This window comes from Triticum dicoccoides, chromosome 7B (genome assembly GCF_002162155.2).
Source record: "Triticum dicoccoides isolate Atlit2015 ecotype Zavitan chromosome 7B, WEW_v2.0, whole genome shotgun sequence".
NCBI lineage: Eukaryota > Viridiplantae > Streptophyta > Magnoliopsida > Poales > Poaceae > Triticum > Triticum dicoccoides.
In genome coordinates, this window is record NC_041393.1 from 167,117,604 (window position 1) to 167,134,974 (window position 17,371).

General features: G+C 48.3%; 1 pseudogene; it reads right to left on the bottom strand.

Annotated features, from left to right (window-relative positions):
* Positions 1 to 259: 259 nt before the first annotated feature.
* LOC119341142 lies at positions 260 to 16,875 on the bottom strand (annotated as a pseudogene).
* Between the last annotated feature and the right edge of the window lie 496 nt (positions 16,876 to 17,371).

Below are 17,371 nucleotides of genomic sequence, written 5' to 3' on the forward strand. Positions count from 1 at the left end.
TTATTAGCACTTGTGGCTTGTTTTTAATTAGCAAGGAATAACCCTTCCACTAGAAAACCAAGAAACAACAAAGGAACACACCCTATGGAGCAGGCGTAGTGGGACTAAACATCACATACAATATAAATAGTGAAATGTATAGTAAAAAACAATAGTTGCATGCATATATGTGTACCTGTATAACACAATAATACAATGCCCTGAATGTAAATTTCCAAGAAGCATGCACATTTTGACCTTATTCCAGGATGCATTTGATATACTTTATTTTAGTTGAATTTATTTATGAAGCTGATTATATGTGCACTAATTTCCTTTGGTTTTTCTTCATTAATGAAATGTGCAACATCCTTCATTATCACCACATCATCCAGTAATGGAACAAACTTTTTGAAGCCTCCTTTGTTTATGAATCTTGTGCACCTGCAGTATTGTATGTTAGATCCAAATCACCAACAATGAACTTGGTTGGCACCTTTATCTCAGCTCCGGTCCATGGTGAAGTTAGATCCGATGTCCTGCACAGAAACAAACCAAATATGGTGGTTTAGACCAAAATATTGTGTGGTGTCAGTGAGTCATCCTAGAAATACTTTTTGTGACTATTTCTTTGGGAGATCTAGAGTCAGTATGTCTCTACGAGTGTATTGTGGATGGCGTACACCATTGATTTATAATAATACTTAACAATGTGGCATTGTCGCCAACAAAATATAAAAATATAAAGTTTCGGGCAAGTAAATGACAATATTAATATATCATGTGTCATAGATTACAACGTTTGCTCCATTATAGCAAAGGTGAACTTGCTTGTGAGACAGCCTTTACAAAATTATGGTAAATATTTCTTGAAACACCTTTTGGAGAAACCTTCTCTCACTCATTTAGTCACCTCTAAATGGATTAATTATTGTTTTTGAAAAAGCAGAATTTATAGTATTGCGTATATTATTAGTTTTCTTATCTAGAATAGAATTCAAACGGAATTGTGTATGTATGTATGTATGTATGTATGTATGTATGTATGTATGTCATTTCAAATATTGATGATATATCTGATTAGAAATCTAGTCCTCCTTTCTCCCAAAAAATCCTATACCTGTACAACATATCATTATGCAAAACATTTAAAGCCTCGAATCATATTTTAAGTTCAGATCCACATATTTATGTTAAGGTAATTTTTAATTATAATTATCAATAAGGTTAAATCTAAAAGGAAAAGACTCCAAGGTAAGCAACTTATAATTACTTATTCAAAGCACGGTAGTAGTTCAATCCCCCGGTGAAACCAGACTTGTCAAATTGGGTCGTGTAGTACTTGATGTCCTCCTCCGTGATCCAACTCGGCAAGAGCACCTCCTCATATGGTGAGCCCCATCCGCTCTTCGGGATGAACAGTGGGCCAGGAGTTCGATAAGCGAAAAACTTTCTTAGCACCAACTCTGTACCAAGGCGCCTAAATTCTGCTTCAACTGCTCCAGGCTCCTATAAATTAGAAGTAGCTCAGTCAAGATTTTTGAATGCAACTCAAGAGACAATATGAGAGTTTAAAATGAAATGACTTTAGTTAGTGCATCTTTGATTCATGTGATTCTCAAAATCTAGGAATAGAATAAAATGGAGTATCACATTGTTATGTCATGTTGAATTCTACATGGATAGAGAACAGAAAGTTTCTCTAAAACGTAATGCAATGCCAACAGAAAGTTTCTCTAAAACATAATATAAAACAAAGAGTGGTTGGCAATATATAGATAAAGGAAGTGTAATAAGTTGTTTGAGCCAACAAAAAGTTTCTCTAAAACGTAATGCAATGCCATCCTTAGGATTTTTTTTGTTGAGGATTCTATTAATTCTAGGATTTAAACAACATACATGTGAAAATGCCTAAGGATCAAAATCCTCCTAATATCCTATGAATATCCTTTGAGGAAAAGAGCTATTATAGCCTCGCCACACCAGAGAAGATGCAACATACGTGATAGGGGAATGAAACATTTTGTTCCTTCATCACAAAATTACACAAGAGTCAACCAATCTTATGGAATAGTAGATTAACAGAAACAAGAAGTAGTAAATAGAATGGTAACTTGGAGAGTACTCACTAGCATGAAAACACTTTTAGCTAAAGAGGAATTTAATTGTTTTTACGTTGTATAACATGTATCTGTTACAGACTCAATTATTTACTAAATTTTAGAACAAGTGTCAGAGTATCATTCCGGCAGTGCCATCGGGAGGATGGAGAGTTTGTTCCAAGGAGCGCGTGTGGTATAATTGGAATGGAAGATGTTACAGCGAGATTATTTGCCCGGGTTCAGGACCTCTGGGAAGGTGGTAATACCCTACTCTTGCCTTGGTTGTCTTTAGTTCCAATGGTGGTCGAGAGAGATTTAAGGATTGCTGGCGAGATCTTCTCTTGTGGTTATAACTCACCCTGCTGGTGGCTCAGGGTGACATCCGTCCTAGGGTTTTTTCTCTCTTATTTTTTCCAAATGAGCCTGTCCCTAGCCTTCGCCTTGTACACTGACGTGGCTAGGGCTACATTGCTTAACTTGAGATGGGTCCAGGTTGACTACTCGGATGGCCTCGTGTCACGATGTCATTAACGTTCGAAATGTCACGGTGTTGCTTTAGGGCTGACGATCGAGCCCATGTTCCCCTGTAAAGCCTGGGTAGCTACGGCGGGTGAGCATAGGAAACCTTGTCCTTATTATGATGCTTCTTTTATCCCGACCTAGTGGTGGCTTCATTTTCAGTGGGAGAAGAATGAGCAGCCGGGGGTTGGAGCAGATGATTCTAATAGTACCTATGAAGATGGATTGGGCCTTCGCTCTCCCTCCCCGCAAGGCACGGTGCTGGTGTTCTAGGATTCCCTCCCTCTATGATATTTCTTGAACGTAACAATGTTGATGTCGAGGGGAACATGGAGGCCTCCAATTCTTCCATGGCCATGCCCTCCAATCGCCTCGCCGTGGACGAGGTGGAGAAGAAAGATTTGGGTATCTTATCTTTCACGCTGGCAAACATGAATCCAAGAGTTGTGCCTATGTCAAGGAAGGCCACCTGGCGGCCGAGAAGGAGAGGCGTCTCTCTGGGCTTTCCTCGACGGTGTCCTTTGAGTAATAGTTTCGTGACATGGTCTTTAGAGCATTTGGCTCCACACGAGTGTCGGCCTCTCAGGTGTTCGTCGCCTTCACCGAATGGCTCACCCGATTTGGAAGCCGAAGCTTCCTAGGACGCCATTCCATCGTGTGCGGCACTCAAGCGCATTCAGCACATGAAGGATCTCCTCGCATCTGCTGAAGCATAAGAGATCAAGGGTACTCTCAGGGTGGAGGAGATGCTCCAAAGGACACGCTGAGCATGGCCACGTCACCCTTCCCATCACCTAGCATCATCCACCCTACTTGGTAGGGATGCCATGGACGAGAGTTGCTGACGGGTAGAATACAGTGTATCCAGTTGACTCCCAGCTAGGGGAATCTTGCTAATGGCCCATTGTTGGGCATATCATTAATTTCTTTAGAGTATTAGTGGCGTTTGATAGGCCGACAAAGTCTTCCCCCAACTAGTGTCATGTGAGTAACACCCTCACTTCTTTTCGTGTCCTGAACCATGACGCACGATGCCTCTCCTGGGAGGGGTTCATATTTCCACGGGGTGCGCGTCGTGATCATGCTTCACTCAGTGTTCCCGCACAATTGAGGACCCAGTGGTCATCCGTTAGAACCCTATATGAACTGAAAAGCCCACCTCATGTGGCTATCTAGGGCAGTGCAAAAGATGAACATCATCCTCGTTGTGAAAATGAGGCCTTCCTCCTTTGGGATGCCCAAGTGGTCATTTTCTTTGCTATTGTTAGACTGATGGCGCACTCGAAGAATTCTTCACCGCACGATATAACATTCCTGGGCCTTGGCCAGCTCAGATTTCATGCGTTTTACTGCATCACATTGCCAAAAGACGAAGATGTAGCTTCTCAAGCTGGACTCCCTTAGCCCCTAGCCAGCAGTTGGGATGCTCAAGACATTGGTCTCGAGGCAGGAGGGCCCTAACCCACTTACCCCTTTCACTCATAACGTATCCGACCAGACATCTAGTGTTGGGACACTGGGTAAGCCCAGATGCACGTCATCGACCCAAAATGATGCGCTTACCCGCTTGCCCATTTAGATCAGGTCGAGTATTTGATTGTATCCGGGGATGAGGTCCATCGAGTGTTGGGACATTGGGTAACGGGGGGTGCACAAGATTCACCCATAGTGATGCACTGAAGGCAAACAATCCCAGCTAATGGAGCCCCCTATCTTGGGAATTTGATGGCTATGTCTTTGTATGATGATGACTCCCTTGGGGATTGGCATTCGGAACTGTAATCTTGCGTAATGGGGGGTGCCTTTGACGAGCGTGAAGTAGAGCATGAGAACATCAGAGTACCCACCCTGGCATGTTCGTGACTTCACAACTAAGCACATTGGTCCATCAGTAGCCTAGCACGCTGGAAGTGACTAGGAGATTTACCCTTCCCAGGGCAAGAGAATGATGAACACGGCCGGGCAACGTCTCATTGATGGGAGAATGGACCAATTCAACAGTGGAGAGGGGGACTCATATGTTGTCTAGGGTGCCAGTGTGCATAATGTTCATGTCGATCCCTACATCCATGAGTACATGCGAGACCCTAAATCATGAGATGAGGGGTTCCAATGCCAACGGGAAAACACCAAGGGGTAGCATGATCCTCATTAGCCCGATCTTTTCACTCGGGGTAGACATCTCAGCCACCGCAAGAATTGCACCAAAGTGGGCCCATGCACTAGGAGCTCAGGGCTCGAGAGTTTGCCATTGTATTGGTCCTTGGTGCTACGTCGACCGTTACCGATGGACCAAATCCTTCTTAGGAGATCATCCGCGGGAGGCACTAGGACCTCCTTATCACCATCCCGGGTGAACGTGCCAGCTCGACCCCCTCCTCGCATTGGCCAATCTTCAGTACTCTGCCTAGAGCTTCGCCGATGAACTCTGCATGCCTCGCCCATCGTATGATGAGGGATATGTTAGGGCTTTGGGGCCACATTTCTACTTTTGGGGCTTGTCAAACATGACCTCCTAGTTGTGATTCACCAGGGCGTTGATGCGATCATTGGTAGCTGCTCGACGGTGGTCCCACATTGCACTTGGGGATACAAGTCTTTTCTCGTTGTCTTACTTCGCGAGTATGATGGTGGTTCCTTCTTCAGACTGTTGGCGTATGATTCAGCACTGGACTGCCCGATGCCATGAGTGTGGCCCAAGGAGGGGCACACCCCTGCCATGCGTTGCCTAGGGGGATTGTCACCATCTTGAAGCTTGAGTTCCTCCTACCCCTTGCGGGATGAAGAGCCTTCTTCTTCTTAGTTCGCTTGGTGCCGACCCGGTTGGGATCAATAGAGGAAGATCGCCTGAACCTCGATGTTCTGCTAAGTGGCCTTTCAAGGGTTGGAGGCATCTGGAGTTGTTGGCCTCAACTCCAGAGTGCTTAAACGGAAGATCTTCCCCTCAAGAAAATGGACTAGGAGGATCTGATCCTCTACGGTGTTGGGGACGGGGTAGAGAGGGTCGAGGAATAAACCTTGGCTAGACAAAAATCCCATTTTTATATATGCGACCATTCCAATTCCCTGGATCCATCTCCGTGCGACCGCCCCTACCTAGAACGTTAATTGTCCGAGTTTAATTTTGGCAGTGCCATTGGGAAGACGACAAGATTGTTTAGAGGGGGCGCATGCGGGTATATTGGAATGATAGAGGTTAAAAAGTGAAGATTTAGCTACGCTCGCGCCCTCTTGGGAGTAGATAATACCGTACTCGTGCCTTGGTCATCTTTATTTCCAACCATGGTCGTCAGAGATCTACAGGACCACCGGTGAGATCTGCTCTTGTAGTTACAAATCACCATGGCTACTGGCCCAGGATGCCATCTATCCTAAGTTCTTTTCTCTCTTATTTTCTCCCATTGGTTCTGCCCCTAGGCTTCTTTTTATATACTGACGTGGCTAGGGTTACATACCTTAACCCGAGACGGGCCCAGGGTTGACTACTCGGATGGCCTCATATCTCAGGCCCATTAGCCAGTATACCGTTCTTCTAGCTTTGGGATGCTGGGTTCCATCGTGTCTTTGGTGCTCGGGATCTTCTTCTCCGGAGCCAAAGTGTGGCCTCTAGGTTCATAGATTGCTACCTCGTGCCATGATCTCAGCAACAAGTATGGCTTCAGTCTTCTTGTTGCTCGGAAAACTAGTTGTAGTGCAACAATGGAAAAAAATTACCTTAAATATTTGTTCACAATTGTGATGGTTATGCATCGGGCAAACATAAATCTTACACCACTTTCAACCATTATCGAGAGATAATTTTCTGTAATTTTAGTTCTTATAATCCCTTTGACCGGATGTACGGGTCATGTGTGTGCTTCTAGGTTGGCACTTTGACTAACCAAATGTGCATTATATGTGACAAAGAGTATATGTTTAGAAACTTCATCCCTATATGAATCCATTTATATGCTTTTAGTGACATATAAGATATAGCACATACTCCCTCCGTAAACTAATATAAAAGCGTTTACATCACTATTTTAGTGATCTAAACGCTCTTATATTAGTTTACAGAGGGAGTACTTGATTAGATGACTTAGAAGCACTTGCATGCCCTATACACCCGCCGAGAGGGAGTGATATATTTTGTTGGTACTCCAATATATTAAAAAATATAGGAAATAGACAGTAATTAAGTGTTTTGAACTTTCCTTGCATGGTCAAGTGCTTTGGCCTCGCCATAGTCACCGCCTCCTCAACTTATTCGTCCCAGTCATATTCTGGTCTTCCCACCACTGGATCCGATGGTTTGGCTTCATCGATCACCCCATGTACCTGACATCCTTACCCCCTTGTCCTAGTGGCTGGCAATGGGCCTCTCCATGGTCGACACCCCTTTTCGCCTAGTTTTTCTAGGTCCCTCTGCTGCATGCGACTATTCAGCTTCGACCACTTGCCCACATCATCGGTCGCAGCTGGCTCATGGTCTCGGCCGTTACGGCACTCCAACCGCTCATGGTCATTTTTCAGGTCGATTTGGGCGCCGTGTTGTCAGATCCGGAGCTGTGACTCCTACCTAGTCATCCTCGATAGCCGCCGGTTGGCGACCACTTTGTTATGTTTATGGTTCTCCTCATCCCTCCCTCGGTCATGAATCTGGCCGATCCGGGTGTCCGTCGCTGAATCTGGTACTCCTCTTTCCATCAGTCATGATCTGGCTGTGCCCTCCTTCTGTGGAGGGATTGGCATGGGGTGGTCATTAATTTGGTTGTTTAACGAAAGAATTCTTTATTTAGCCCTTTCTTAAATTTTGGTCCATATTTGGCCTAAATAAGAATTTCTTCCCTGTTTGACAGCAAAAGTATTTTTTGTTTCTTATATGACACTTTTGTTCATTTTAGACGCTAACGGTGTTAAGTGTAAGGTGAAAAGACCATATTGCCCTTGTAATATTTTTGTACCCAGGTCGTCATCAATACAAAGAAAGAAACAACATGCCTGTGGCTGTGGCCACTAAATCTCGCGTGTTGATTGCCTCGTGTTCTCGCGTGTGTTAGCCTGGCTTAGTACGTAACTACTCCCTCTGTAAAGAAATATAAGAGTGTTTAGATCACTATTTTAGTGTTCTAAACGTTCTTATATTTGTTTACGGAGGGAGTACCTCTGTACGTGCATGTACTAGGTTCACGTGGAATCAATCCACCTGAGGGCCTGCCTGCTTGGTGTGAATGTGCACCTCAACTCCGGCGGAATCAGCTAGCTCGTCTCGACGGAACCAAGTTACGTGCCTGCAGATAACGACGCCCACGGACGCTTCATCTAAGAGCATCTCCAGCCGTTGGCCCTCCAGGAGGGGCTAAAAATCGCCCCCTGGGGGCGCACCGGCGCTAACCCGTGCGCTGGGGGCGTGATGTCCCCCAGTCGCGGCGCCCATATTATTTTGAAAATTTTAAACACGGCACAAACACGGTGCAAATTCATTGCAAACTTCGGCGAGTTCGTTCAAATTTAAACATATTTTACAAAAAAAAAACTACTAGGGGCCGCCACTCGCCGTCTCCATCGCCGTTCCTCGCCGTCTGCCTCGCTGCTTCCCGCCGCCCGCCCTCGCTGTTCTACATGTCGAGGAGGCCGTAGAACCGCGTGTAGTCGCCGCCGTCCCTGCTGCATCCCTCCCCCGGTTGGCGCGGCGAGTTGGACGGTCCGGGGGCGTCCTCCTCATCGTCGCTGTCGAGGATGACGACGTCGTACTCGTCCTCGCGCCCGCTCTTGCGGGCTTCGATATCCTCCAGGGCCCGGCGCTGCCGGACCATCTCGTCGCGGAGGTAGCCGTCCCGCGCCCACTGCAGGACGTCCTCGTCGGAGAAGCCGCGCCGGGCTATCTCCTCGTACTCCACGGGGAGGCTGGGCTCCGGCTTGGGCTCGACGAGGACGAAGCGGCCGGATGTGGGGTGGAGTCGCCGATGCGGACGCCGGAGGAGCTGCGGGTGCGCGCACTGACCGGCATGTCCTAGGGCTCCGACCTCACAGGGCGGAGCAGGGAGAGCCCGACGAGCGGCCGGACGAGGAGGAGGACGCGCCGGGCCGCTCCATACGCCTCGGCGTCCAGGAGCTACCACGATGGCGTGAGAAGGTTGGGGGAGCGGGGTACTCGAGGCGCGGTGTGTTGCCGCCCTCGATGTACTCGAGGACAGCCTCCAACGTGCGGCCGGGTACGCCCCACCACCGGCGCCGGCCCTCAGAGTTGAGCCTGCCGGAGGGCACGACGCCGTTCGTCGCCTCGAGCTGCTCGGCGTGTCGACGGCGGAAATAGGGCTCCCAGAGCGGGCTGTCGGGGGTGTAGCGCGGGCCTTCCCTCGCCGCCCGCGGCAGGGACACGCGGATGCGTGCGATCTCCGCACGGCGCGCCATCCCGATGGGTGGTGGTGGCAACGGCACGCCGTCGGCGCTGATCCTCCACGACCCGGGCACCCGCATGTCCGGCGGGGCCGGGTACTCGGCCTCGTAGAGGAGGCGAGCCTCGTCCTCGTGAAGGTGGCGGCGCCCGAAACCATTCGCCGCCGCGCCGTCGCCTGGGAAGCGCTCGGCCATCCTTCTGAGATGGAGACGGCGGGAGGAGGAAGAGGGAGAAGTGGGCGCGTCAGCGGTGCAGTGTGTGTCCGTATCTCCGGCGCGCTGGTTCTCGGCTTATATAGGCCGAGGTGCCGCGCGGTAGGCTTGGCCGGCGCGTTACGCGTGGCGGGAGGCGTGGCGGGCAAGGGGACGTGCGTCGCCCGGACTTCACTGCGTCGCCCGTGAGGCATCAATGGAGGCTGACCGGCGCGGCAGCGCGCGCAGCTTTGGCACTGATTCGCTGCGAGAAACGAGGCGATGAGGACGACGAAGCGGCGAGAAGAGAGTCGAGTCGCTGACGCAGCTGGCCCATGGCGCTTTCGCGCCAAAAAATATTCGCCCGGCGCTCCCGAGCGCCCCCAGCGCGCTGGGTTCGGTTGGGTCCGCCGGCTCCAATTTCGGCCCAAGCCAGCGAAAAATGGGCCCCTGGGGGCGCGAGTGGACCGATTTTTTGGCGCCGGCGGCCGAAAAATCACCTGAGGGGCCTTGTTGGGGGCGCGGCTAGAGATGCTCTAAGGCCTCACTCGTGAGCTTGGGCATCTTTGTGCTATATCCGACTACGGGCGCATCTTTAATCGTGACTACCACGAACCGCAGGCGATGTCGGCACCATCCACGACTCATGTAGACACGCCAGCGGCACCATGTCCGCATGGACGCCCCAAGGCTGAGCCTGCCTCAGCGTCGTGGAACATATACACTCTGCACCCGCATTCGCAAATGATGAACTAACAAAAATATTGGAGCATACATCCCTAAAACAGATGAACTAATTGTCTTTTTACTACATCCAGGATAGTTACATAATACAATAGGGGCAAAACGGTCTTTTTGTCTTATACTTAACATCGTTAGTGTCTAAAATGGACGGAAGTGTCATATAAGGAACAAAAAATACTTTAAGCGTCAAATAGAGAAGAAAAATTTATTTGGGCCAAATAGGGAACCAAACTTTAAGAGAGGGCCAAATAAGAAATTCTCTCTTGTTTAACAGTGTGTGTGGTTCTCCCTCCAATCCTTTACTTCCACCCCACGTCGTTGGGTTGATCTATGTCCTATGGATCATGGAGCCCATGCTCGAGCAAGTAGGGTTCATATTGGGCTGGTGCCGGAGATTTTGGAGGGCTTGCACATTTGTGGTGGTGGTCGTTGCTTTTGGTTGTTAGGGCATCTCCAAACTTGTACTCCCTTCATTCCATAATGTACTGCGTTTGCGCTTTTCGAGACCTAAGTTTGACCATAAATTTATGTTGAGGAACGTAGTAATTTCAAAAAAAAATCTTACGCACATGCAAGATCATGGTGATGCATAACAACGAGAGGGAAGAGTGTGTCCACGTACCCTCGTAGACCGAAAGCGAAAGCGTTAGCACAACGCGGTTGATGTAGTCGTACATCTTCACGATCCGACCGATCCAAATACCGAACGTACGGCACCTCCGAGTTCAGCACACGTTCAGCTCGACGACGTCCCTCGAACTCCGATCCAGCCGAGCTTTGAGGGAGAGTTCCGTCAGCACGACGGCGTGGTGACGATGATGATGTTCTACCGATGCAGGGCTTTGCCTAAGCACCGCTACGATATTATCGAGGTAGATTATGGTGGAGGGGGCACCACACACGGCTAATAGATCTCAAGGATCAATTGTTGTGTCTATGGGGTGCCCCTGCCCCCGTATATAAAGGAGTAAGGGGGGAGGCGGCCGGCCAAGGAGGAGGGCGCGCCAAGGGGGGAGTCCTACTCCCACCGGGAGTAGGACTCCTCCTTTCCTTGTTGGAGTAGGAGAGAAGGAAAGAGGAGGAGAGGGAGAAGGAAAAGGGGGCTGCACCCCTTGTCCAATTCGGACTAGAGGGGGGCGCAGGCCTCCTTCCTTTTGGCCTCTCTCCTCTATTCCCGTATGGCCCAATAAGGCCCATATACTCCCCGGCGAATTCCCGTAAGTCTCCGGTACTCCGAAAAATACCCGAATCACTCGGAACCTTTCCAAAGTCTGAATATAGTTGTCCAATATATCGATCTTTACGTCTTGACCATTTCGAGACTCCTCGTCATGTCCCCGATCTTATCCGGGACTCCGAACTACCTTCGGTACATCAAATACCATAAACTCATAATATAACCGTCATCGAACTTTAAGCGTGCGGACCCTACGGGTTCGAGAACTATGTAGACATGACCGAGACACGTCTACGGTCAATAACCAATAGCAGAACCTGGATGCTCATATTGGCTCTCACATATTCTACGAAGATCTTTATCGGTCAAACCGTATAACAACATACGTTGTTCCCTTTGTCATTGGTATGTTACTTGCCCGAGATTCGATCGTCGGTATCTCAATACCTAGTTCAATCTCGTTACCGGCAAGTCTCTTTACTCGTTACGTAGTGCATCATCCCGTAACTAACTCATTAGCTACATTGCTTGCAAGGCTTATAGTGATGTGCATTACCGAGAGGGCCCAGAGATACCTCTCCGACAATCGGAGTGACAAATCCTAATCTCGAAATATGCCAACTCAACATCTACCTTCGGAGACACCTGTAGAGCTCCTTTATAATCACCCAGTTACGTTGTGACATTTAGTAGCACACAAAGTGTTCCTCCGGTAAACGGGAGTTGCATAATCTCATAATTATAGGAACATGTATAAGTCATGAAGAAAGCAATAGCAACATACTAAATGATCAAGTGCTAAGCTAACGGAATGGGTCAAGTCAATCACATCATTCTCTAATGATGTGATCTCGTTAATCAAATGACAACTCATGTCTATGACTAGGAAACTTTAACCATCTTTGATTCAACGAGCTAGTCAAGTAGAGGCATACTAGTGACATTATGCTTGTCTATGTATTCACACATGTATTATGTTTCCGGTTAATACAATTCTAGCATGAATAATAAACATTTATCATGAAATAAGGAAATAAATAATAATTTTATTATTGCCTCTAGAGCATATTTCCTTCAATTTAACCAACGAGTTCATATCAAAATAGTGAATTCAATGGTATAATTTTTGCTCCCGTCGCAGTCGGTCTTGTTGGTTAAATTTATGGTCAAACTTACATCTCGGAAAGCGCGGGCGCATTACATTATGAAATAGAGGGAGTATCTCAAACCTCCCACAAAGGTCCAAATCACATAGTCCGGACAATTTTTGGCATCCAGTGTAGTCCACTATCCATCCAACGGGCCACTCCGCATGTCCTTTTTCTCTCAAACTGGAACCTACCTTGGGTGGCTTTACGGGAGTCCGGACATCACGTGGGAGTTCGGTTGGCCCATTGTCAGTTGGACCACATGTCCTCACAACCTCCCACAAAGCCCGGACGCTTTTTGTCCAAACTTGTATCTCAATCCTCCCACAAAGGTCCAAATCACATAGTCCGGACACTTTTTGTCATTCATTGCAGTCCACTATCCATCCGGCGGGCCACTCCGCATGTCCTCTTTCTCTCAAATCGGAACCTACCTAGGAGGAGGGGGCTTTGCGGGAGTCCAGACATCATGTGGGAGTTCGGTTGGCCCTTTGTTAGTTGGACCACACGTCCTCACAACCCATGAGCTTTGTCCTTTAAATCCGCTTGGACCAACCGTGTTGGCCTAATTTGATGCCTATATAAAGGACAGGGTTGGATGCCCAACTTTCATATCCTGTTCGCGAACGCGTCCGGACGTTGTTCGTGGATGAAAAATGTGTCCGTTTTAGAGGATAGCGTTGGAGATGCCCTTACAAGCTAATTATCTTTTGTCTTGATTTATTGCCCCCCTTTGTATATTATGTCAAATTTTTATCGTAGGTTTGACTAACAAAATATAAGTAGTATACCACAAAACTAACATTGTTGGATTAATATTAGAAAATGGTTTTCAATTATACTACTTTCATAGAATATAATTTATTTTTTAGTTAAATCAAACATTAAAGTTTGACTCAAAATACAAGAAGACTAATAAATTTCAATGCAGAATCATGCTGTGCGTACGACAATTTTGTATGATTCCAGTGTGATGCTTAAAATCAAGCCACATGCGTAGAACTGAAAGGGTGAGAGCCTTTACAGTCGGATTTGGCAAATTCGACCCCTTAAATGCCCACGAACGTGCCCCCCTCAAACGCCCAAGGACGTGCCTAGATGCGTCCGCGGACACTGTCGGGTCACGTCTCAAATATTTAATTCTACAACAGGACTTTTCAAATTAGAAATCTCAAATCCATATTATAAATGCAACGTAAATCAATCTTTAAGCGGAGCTTGTCCGGTTCCGTTGTGCCCCTGTATGACGGCCGACTGAGCTCCCCAGAGTGTTGGTCCGGTCGCCGACAAGGTTAAGTAAGGCATGAGACACGAGCTGGCTCACGGGACTCAAGGCGTCGTCGTCTTCCATGCCCTACTCTTCCTCGTCGGTGCCTGAAACCCGAACGATGTCGGTGGACGTCCAATCGATGATGATCCATCTTGGGCGGAGCAGCGACATCCACGACAACACGGGTGCAGCGTGCGGGGTTGCAGGCATCCGTCGGGGCGCCGGAGAATGTGACTTCACTTCTCCAATGTCCACTGTCGCGAGGACTTTCGCTGCCTCCCACGCCCGCTGCCTCGATCGGCGGGCACATCGCACCATGTTTGCGTCGGACGAGGCCCATGGTGCGTCCATGGCCTCGAAGCGCCAACGGAGGGGTTGTGCGTCCGTCACCGTGTTCGGACGGCAGACGGACCGCACCGCCTCCGGTGAGGCAGCGATGACACACCTAGCGCCGGATCCATGCGCCATTTGGACGGACGCAATGAACGCTGCCTCGCATGGGCCTCCTCCCGGGAGCGGCGGACCGCAAGCCGGACGACCATCTCCTCCTCGGGGTCACGTGGGATGAGCTTGGGGTCGGCGGATCTAGAGGTGAAGGACTCGGATCCGCTGACCACCATGCCGGAGACGGGTGGAGATTGTCGGACGGAGCTTGTGTGACGGAGGGTAGTGGAGTGAAGTGGCTAGGGTTTGGTCCGACGAACGGGTGGGAAGGAATATATGCGGGGTCGAGTGGACCAGTGTGGACCGAGTTCAACGTGGCGGACGTGCCCGGGCGCCCCATGTCCGCTTCATATTTGGGCTGGATATGAGGGGTGTCGGTCAGCCTGGGCGTTTGAGGAGCCCGTCTGAACCAAATTTTCATGACCAGTTAGTAACCGCTGTTGTATGTGGAGCAGTTTTGTTCAATCTACTACATCACTAAGCTCCTTAGGAGTAAAAGGCCTTACAATCAATTGAGGTATCCAACTGGAATTGAATCATCCGATTTTGACCAAGTCAAAAATTTCTTAAAGCTCTCTTTCAATTTTTTTATCCTATACATTATGCTTTCTAATTTTTAAGTCTTCACAATTAATTAAGGTCTTAAATTTAGAATTTGATCATCTTTAAGTTTGATCAAATCTATGAAGAATTGTATCAAAATTTGTAATATCAAATTGGTTAAAACAAAATGAGTAATTTTTTTTAAGAATCTCAACAATACCAATGGCGCAGCAAAGTATATGCCCAACCCTTCTAGTTTATGTTTATATGTCCTTGTTTGTTTTTACTTTGGTTCTACTGTTCTGTAGAGATCGTTGGTTGTCGGTGATTGTGCCAGGATCCTTCATCCGTCGGGGATTGGATTGTGCTACATGCTGTACTATTCTTTTATCTAATGATGAATATATACAGCTCTTCTGCATGGTTAAATGAAAAATAATAAAATAGAGTTTTGCATGGTATCTACATACCTGGAAACGGCAGACGTAGTAGTCATCCCCGTACAGAGCCCTGAACTGAAGGCGTCCACGGGCTTCACCGCCGGGTTCCGAGGGTTGAAGGCAACGCTCAAGGCGACTAGTGCCTTCACCTTATCAGGCCGGAACAGACAGAGGCTCCAGGCTATCAAGGCGCCCCAGTCGTGCGTCACCACGAAGACCTGCTTCTGGCCGACGGAGTCGATGAGCGCGACAAGGTCGCTGACGACATGCAGCGCCGTATACTGGTCTGGGCCGCCGGAGGGCGCGTCGGAGTCGCCGTAGCCGCGCATGTCGGGCGCGACGGCGCGGTACCCCGCCGCGGCCAGCTCAGGCATCTGGTGCCGCCAGGTGTACCACAGCTCCGGGAACCCGTGCAGCAACAGCACCACGGGCGTGCCGGCCACTAGTAGAAAAAAGGCCTATTGTCCCGGTTGGTAAGGGCCTTTAGTTCCGGTTGGTGAACCGGGACTAAAGGGTCGGTACTAATGCCTCCCCCCTTTAGTCCCGGTTCAATCCAGAACCGGGACTAAAGGCCGCGGCCACGTGGACCCTTTAACAATCCACCTTTAGTCCCGGTTTGTAACACCAACCGGGACTAATGGAAATTTTATGATTTTTTTTTTTGAAATTTTTTTGAAATTTTTTTTTGAAATTTTTTATTTTCAAATTTCTGAATTATTTTAACCCCTCATTAGTGAATCTCTAATCAGCACCCCTCATCACTGCTCAATTTATCCTCTTCTCTAATCACCCTCATCATTCCAAATCACCTAACTTCCCGAACGGTCACCCATCCTCCCACTCATCCAGCCTGAGCACGCTTAACTTCCGGGTTCTATTCTCCCTCGTTTCCAAGTCTGCACTTGTTGTTTTCCTGACAATAGTAAGATGTTAATCCTATTAACCCTCAGGAATTTTGCTTGAGCATGAATTGACACATTTCACTGTTTGAGTTTCAAACTATTGTTTTCAAAAACAATAGTTATTTTGAATAATTAGTTTGACCAGGGTTTGACCACAGTTTGACTACAGTTTGACCAGATTTGACCAAAATTCAAAATAACTGAACAAATTAGTTATTAACACTAACATTCTAGAATAATTAGTTTGACCATGGTTTGACCACAATTTGTCATTTTTTCGATTTTTTCCACTCTAGATATTAAAAGCCCCGTAACTTTTTTTCTGTTAGGTTTTTGATGATTTTGAAAATGTTTAACGGGGTTCCCCCGGTTAAATTTGGATGTAACTTTTCGAGTAGATGATTTTTCATATAAAAAACTTTTTCATCCGAGTTAGTATGCAAAAGTTATGCCCATATTTACAAATTCCAGAGAGATTTTGCAAATAAAGTCGAAATTCACATTTGCAAATTTCCCCAACAACTAGACTACATATCACATGGAAAACTTAATTTCTTTTATTTTTTTGACATCTCCATCATTTTCTTTTATTTTTTTTTAAATTGAAAAGGCGATCCCGGGGGGGGTGTAGAGTTTGAAAATGGGAACTTTAGTACCGGTTCGTGGCACGAACCGGGACTAAAGGTCTCAACCCCATTAGTCCCGGTTCGTGCCTCAAACCGGGACTAAAGGTCTACTCTTTAGTCCCGGTTTGAGGCACGAACCGGGACTAATGGGCATCGCACCCTTTAGTCCCGGTTTGAGGCACAAACCGGGACTAAAGGGCACAGGTGAACCGGGACTAATGCCTTAGCCGCACGAACCAGGATAAATGCTCACATTAGTCCCGGTTCTGGATTGAACCGGGACTAATGGGCTAAACAGGCCTGGACGAAAGCCCTGTTTTCTACTAGTGCGGCCGGGCGGGCCTCCGCGACGTGCAGGCGCACCCCGTTCACGTCGACGTTGCGGTGAGTGATCACGCCGTCGGAGGCCATCTCTCGGCTAGGGCGCGGCGACGGACTGACGACGGAGCAAAGCAGGGGCAGAGCTCGTTGAGGCAGAGGCGAACACTAGGCGCCGGCGCACCGGCCGAAAGTTTCGGCCGGTCCCGCCCCAGCCGTTTGATGCGAGCCGCTTGGTCAATGGATCTGGACAAAAAAAGAAAAACGATTCGCCCACGTCCTCTTCTTCCTCGGGCTGGATCTGCAACTCCCGCTCAAGATCCTCGTCGCCGCGCCTGCAGTCCCCTCCAGTGGCCGTCCTCATCGCCGGCAGTCCTTGTGGTCAGGCCCCACCCTCGCCGGCCGTCCTCGTGGTCGGTCCCCACCCTCGCTGACCGTTCTCGCCGTTGAATGGATGCAGTCAAAAACTACCTCAATTCATGCAACAGCTGCGTCTGCGGTTGCAGCTCCACCGGCGACGGTTATAGCTCCCCTCCGGTGGTAGCTCCATCGCCGCCCCTCGCATCCTCGTGAGGGTTGGTTTCCTGGT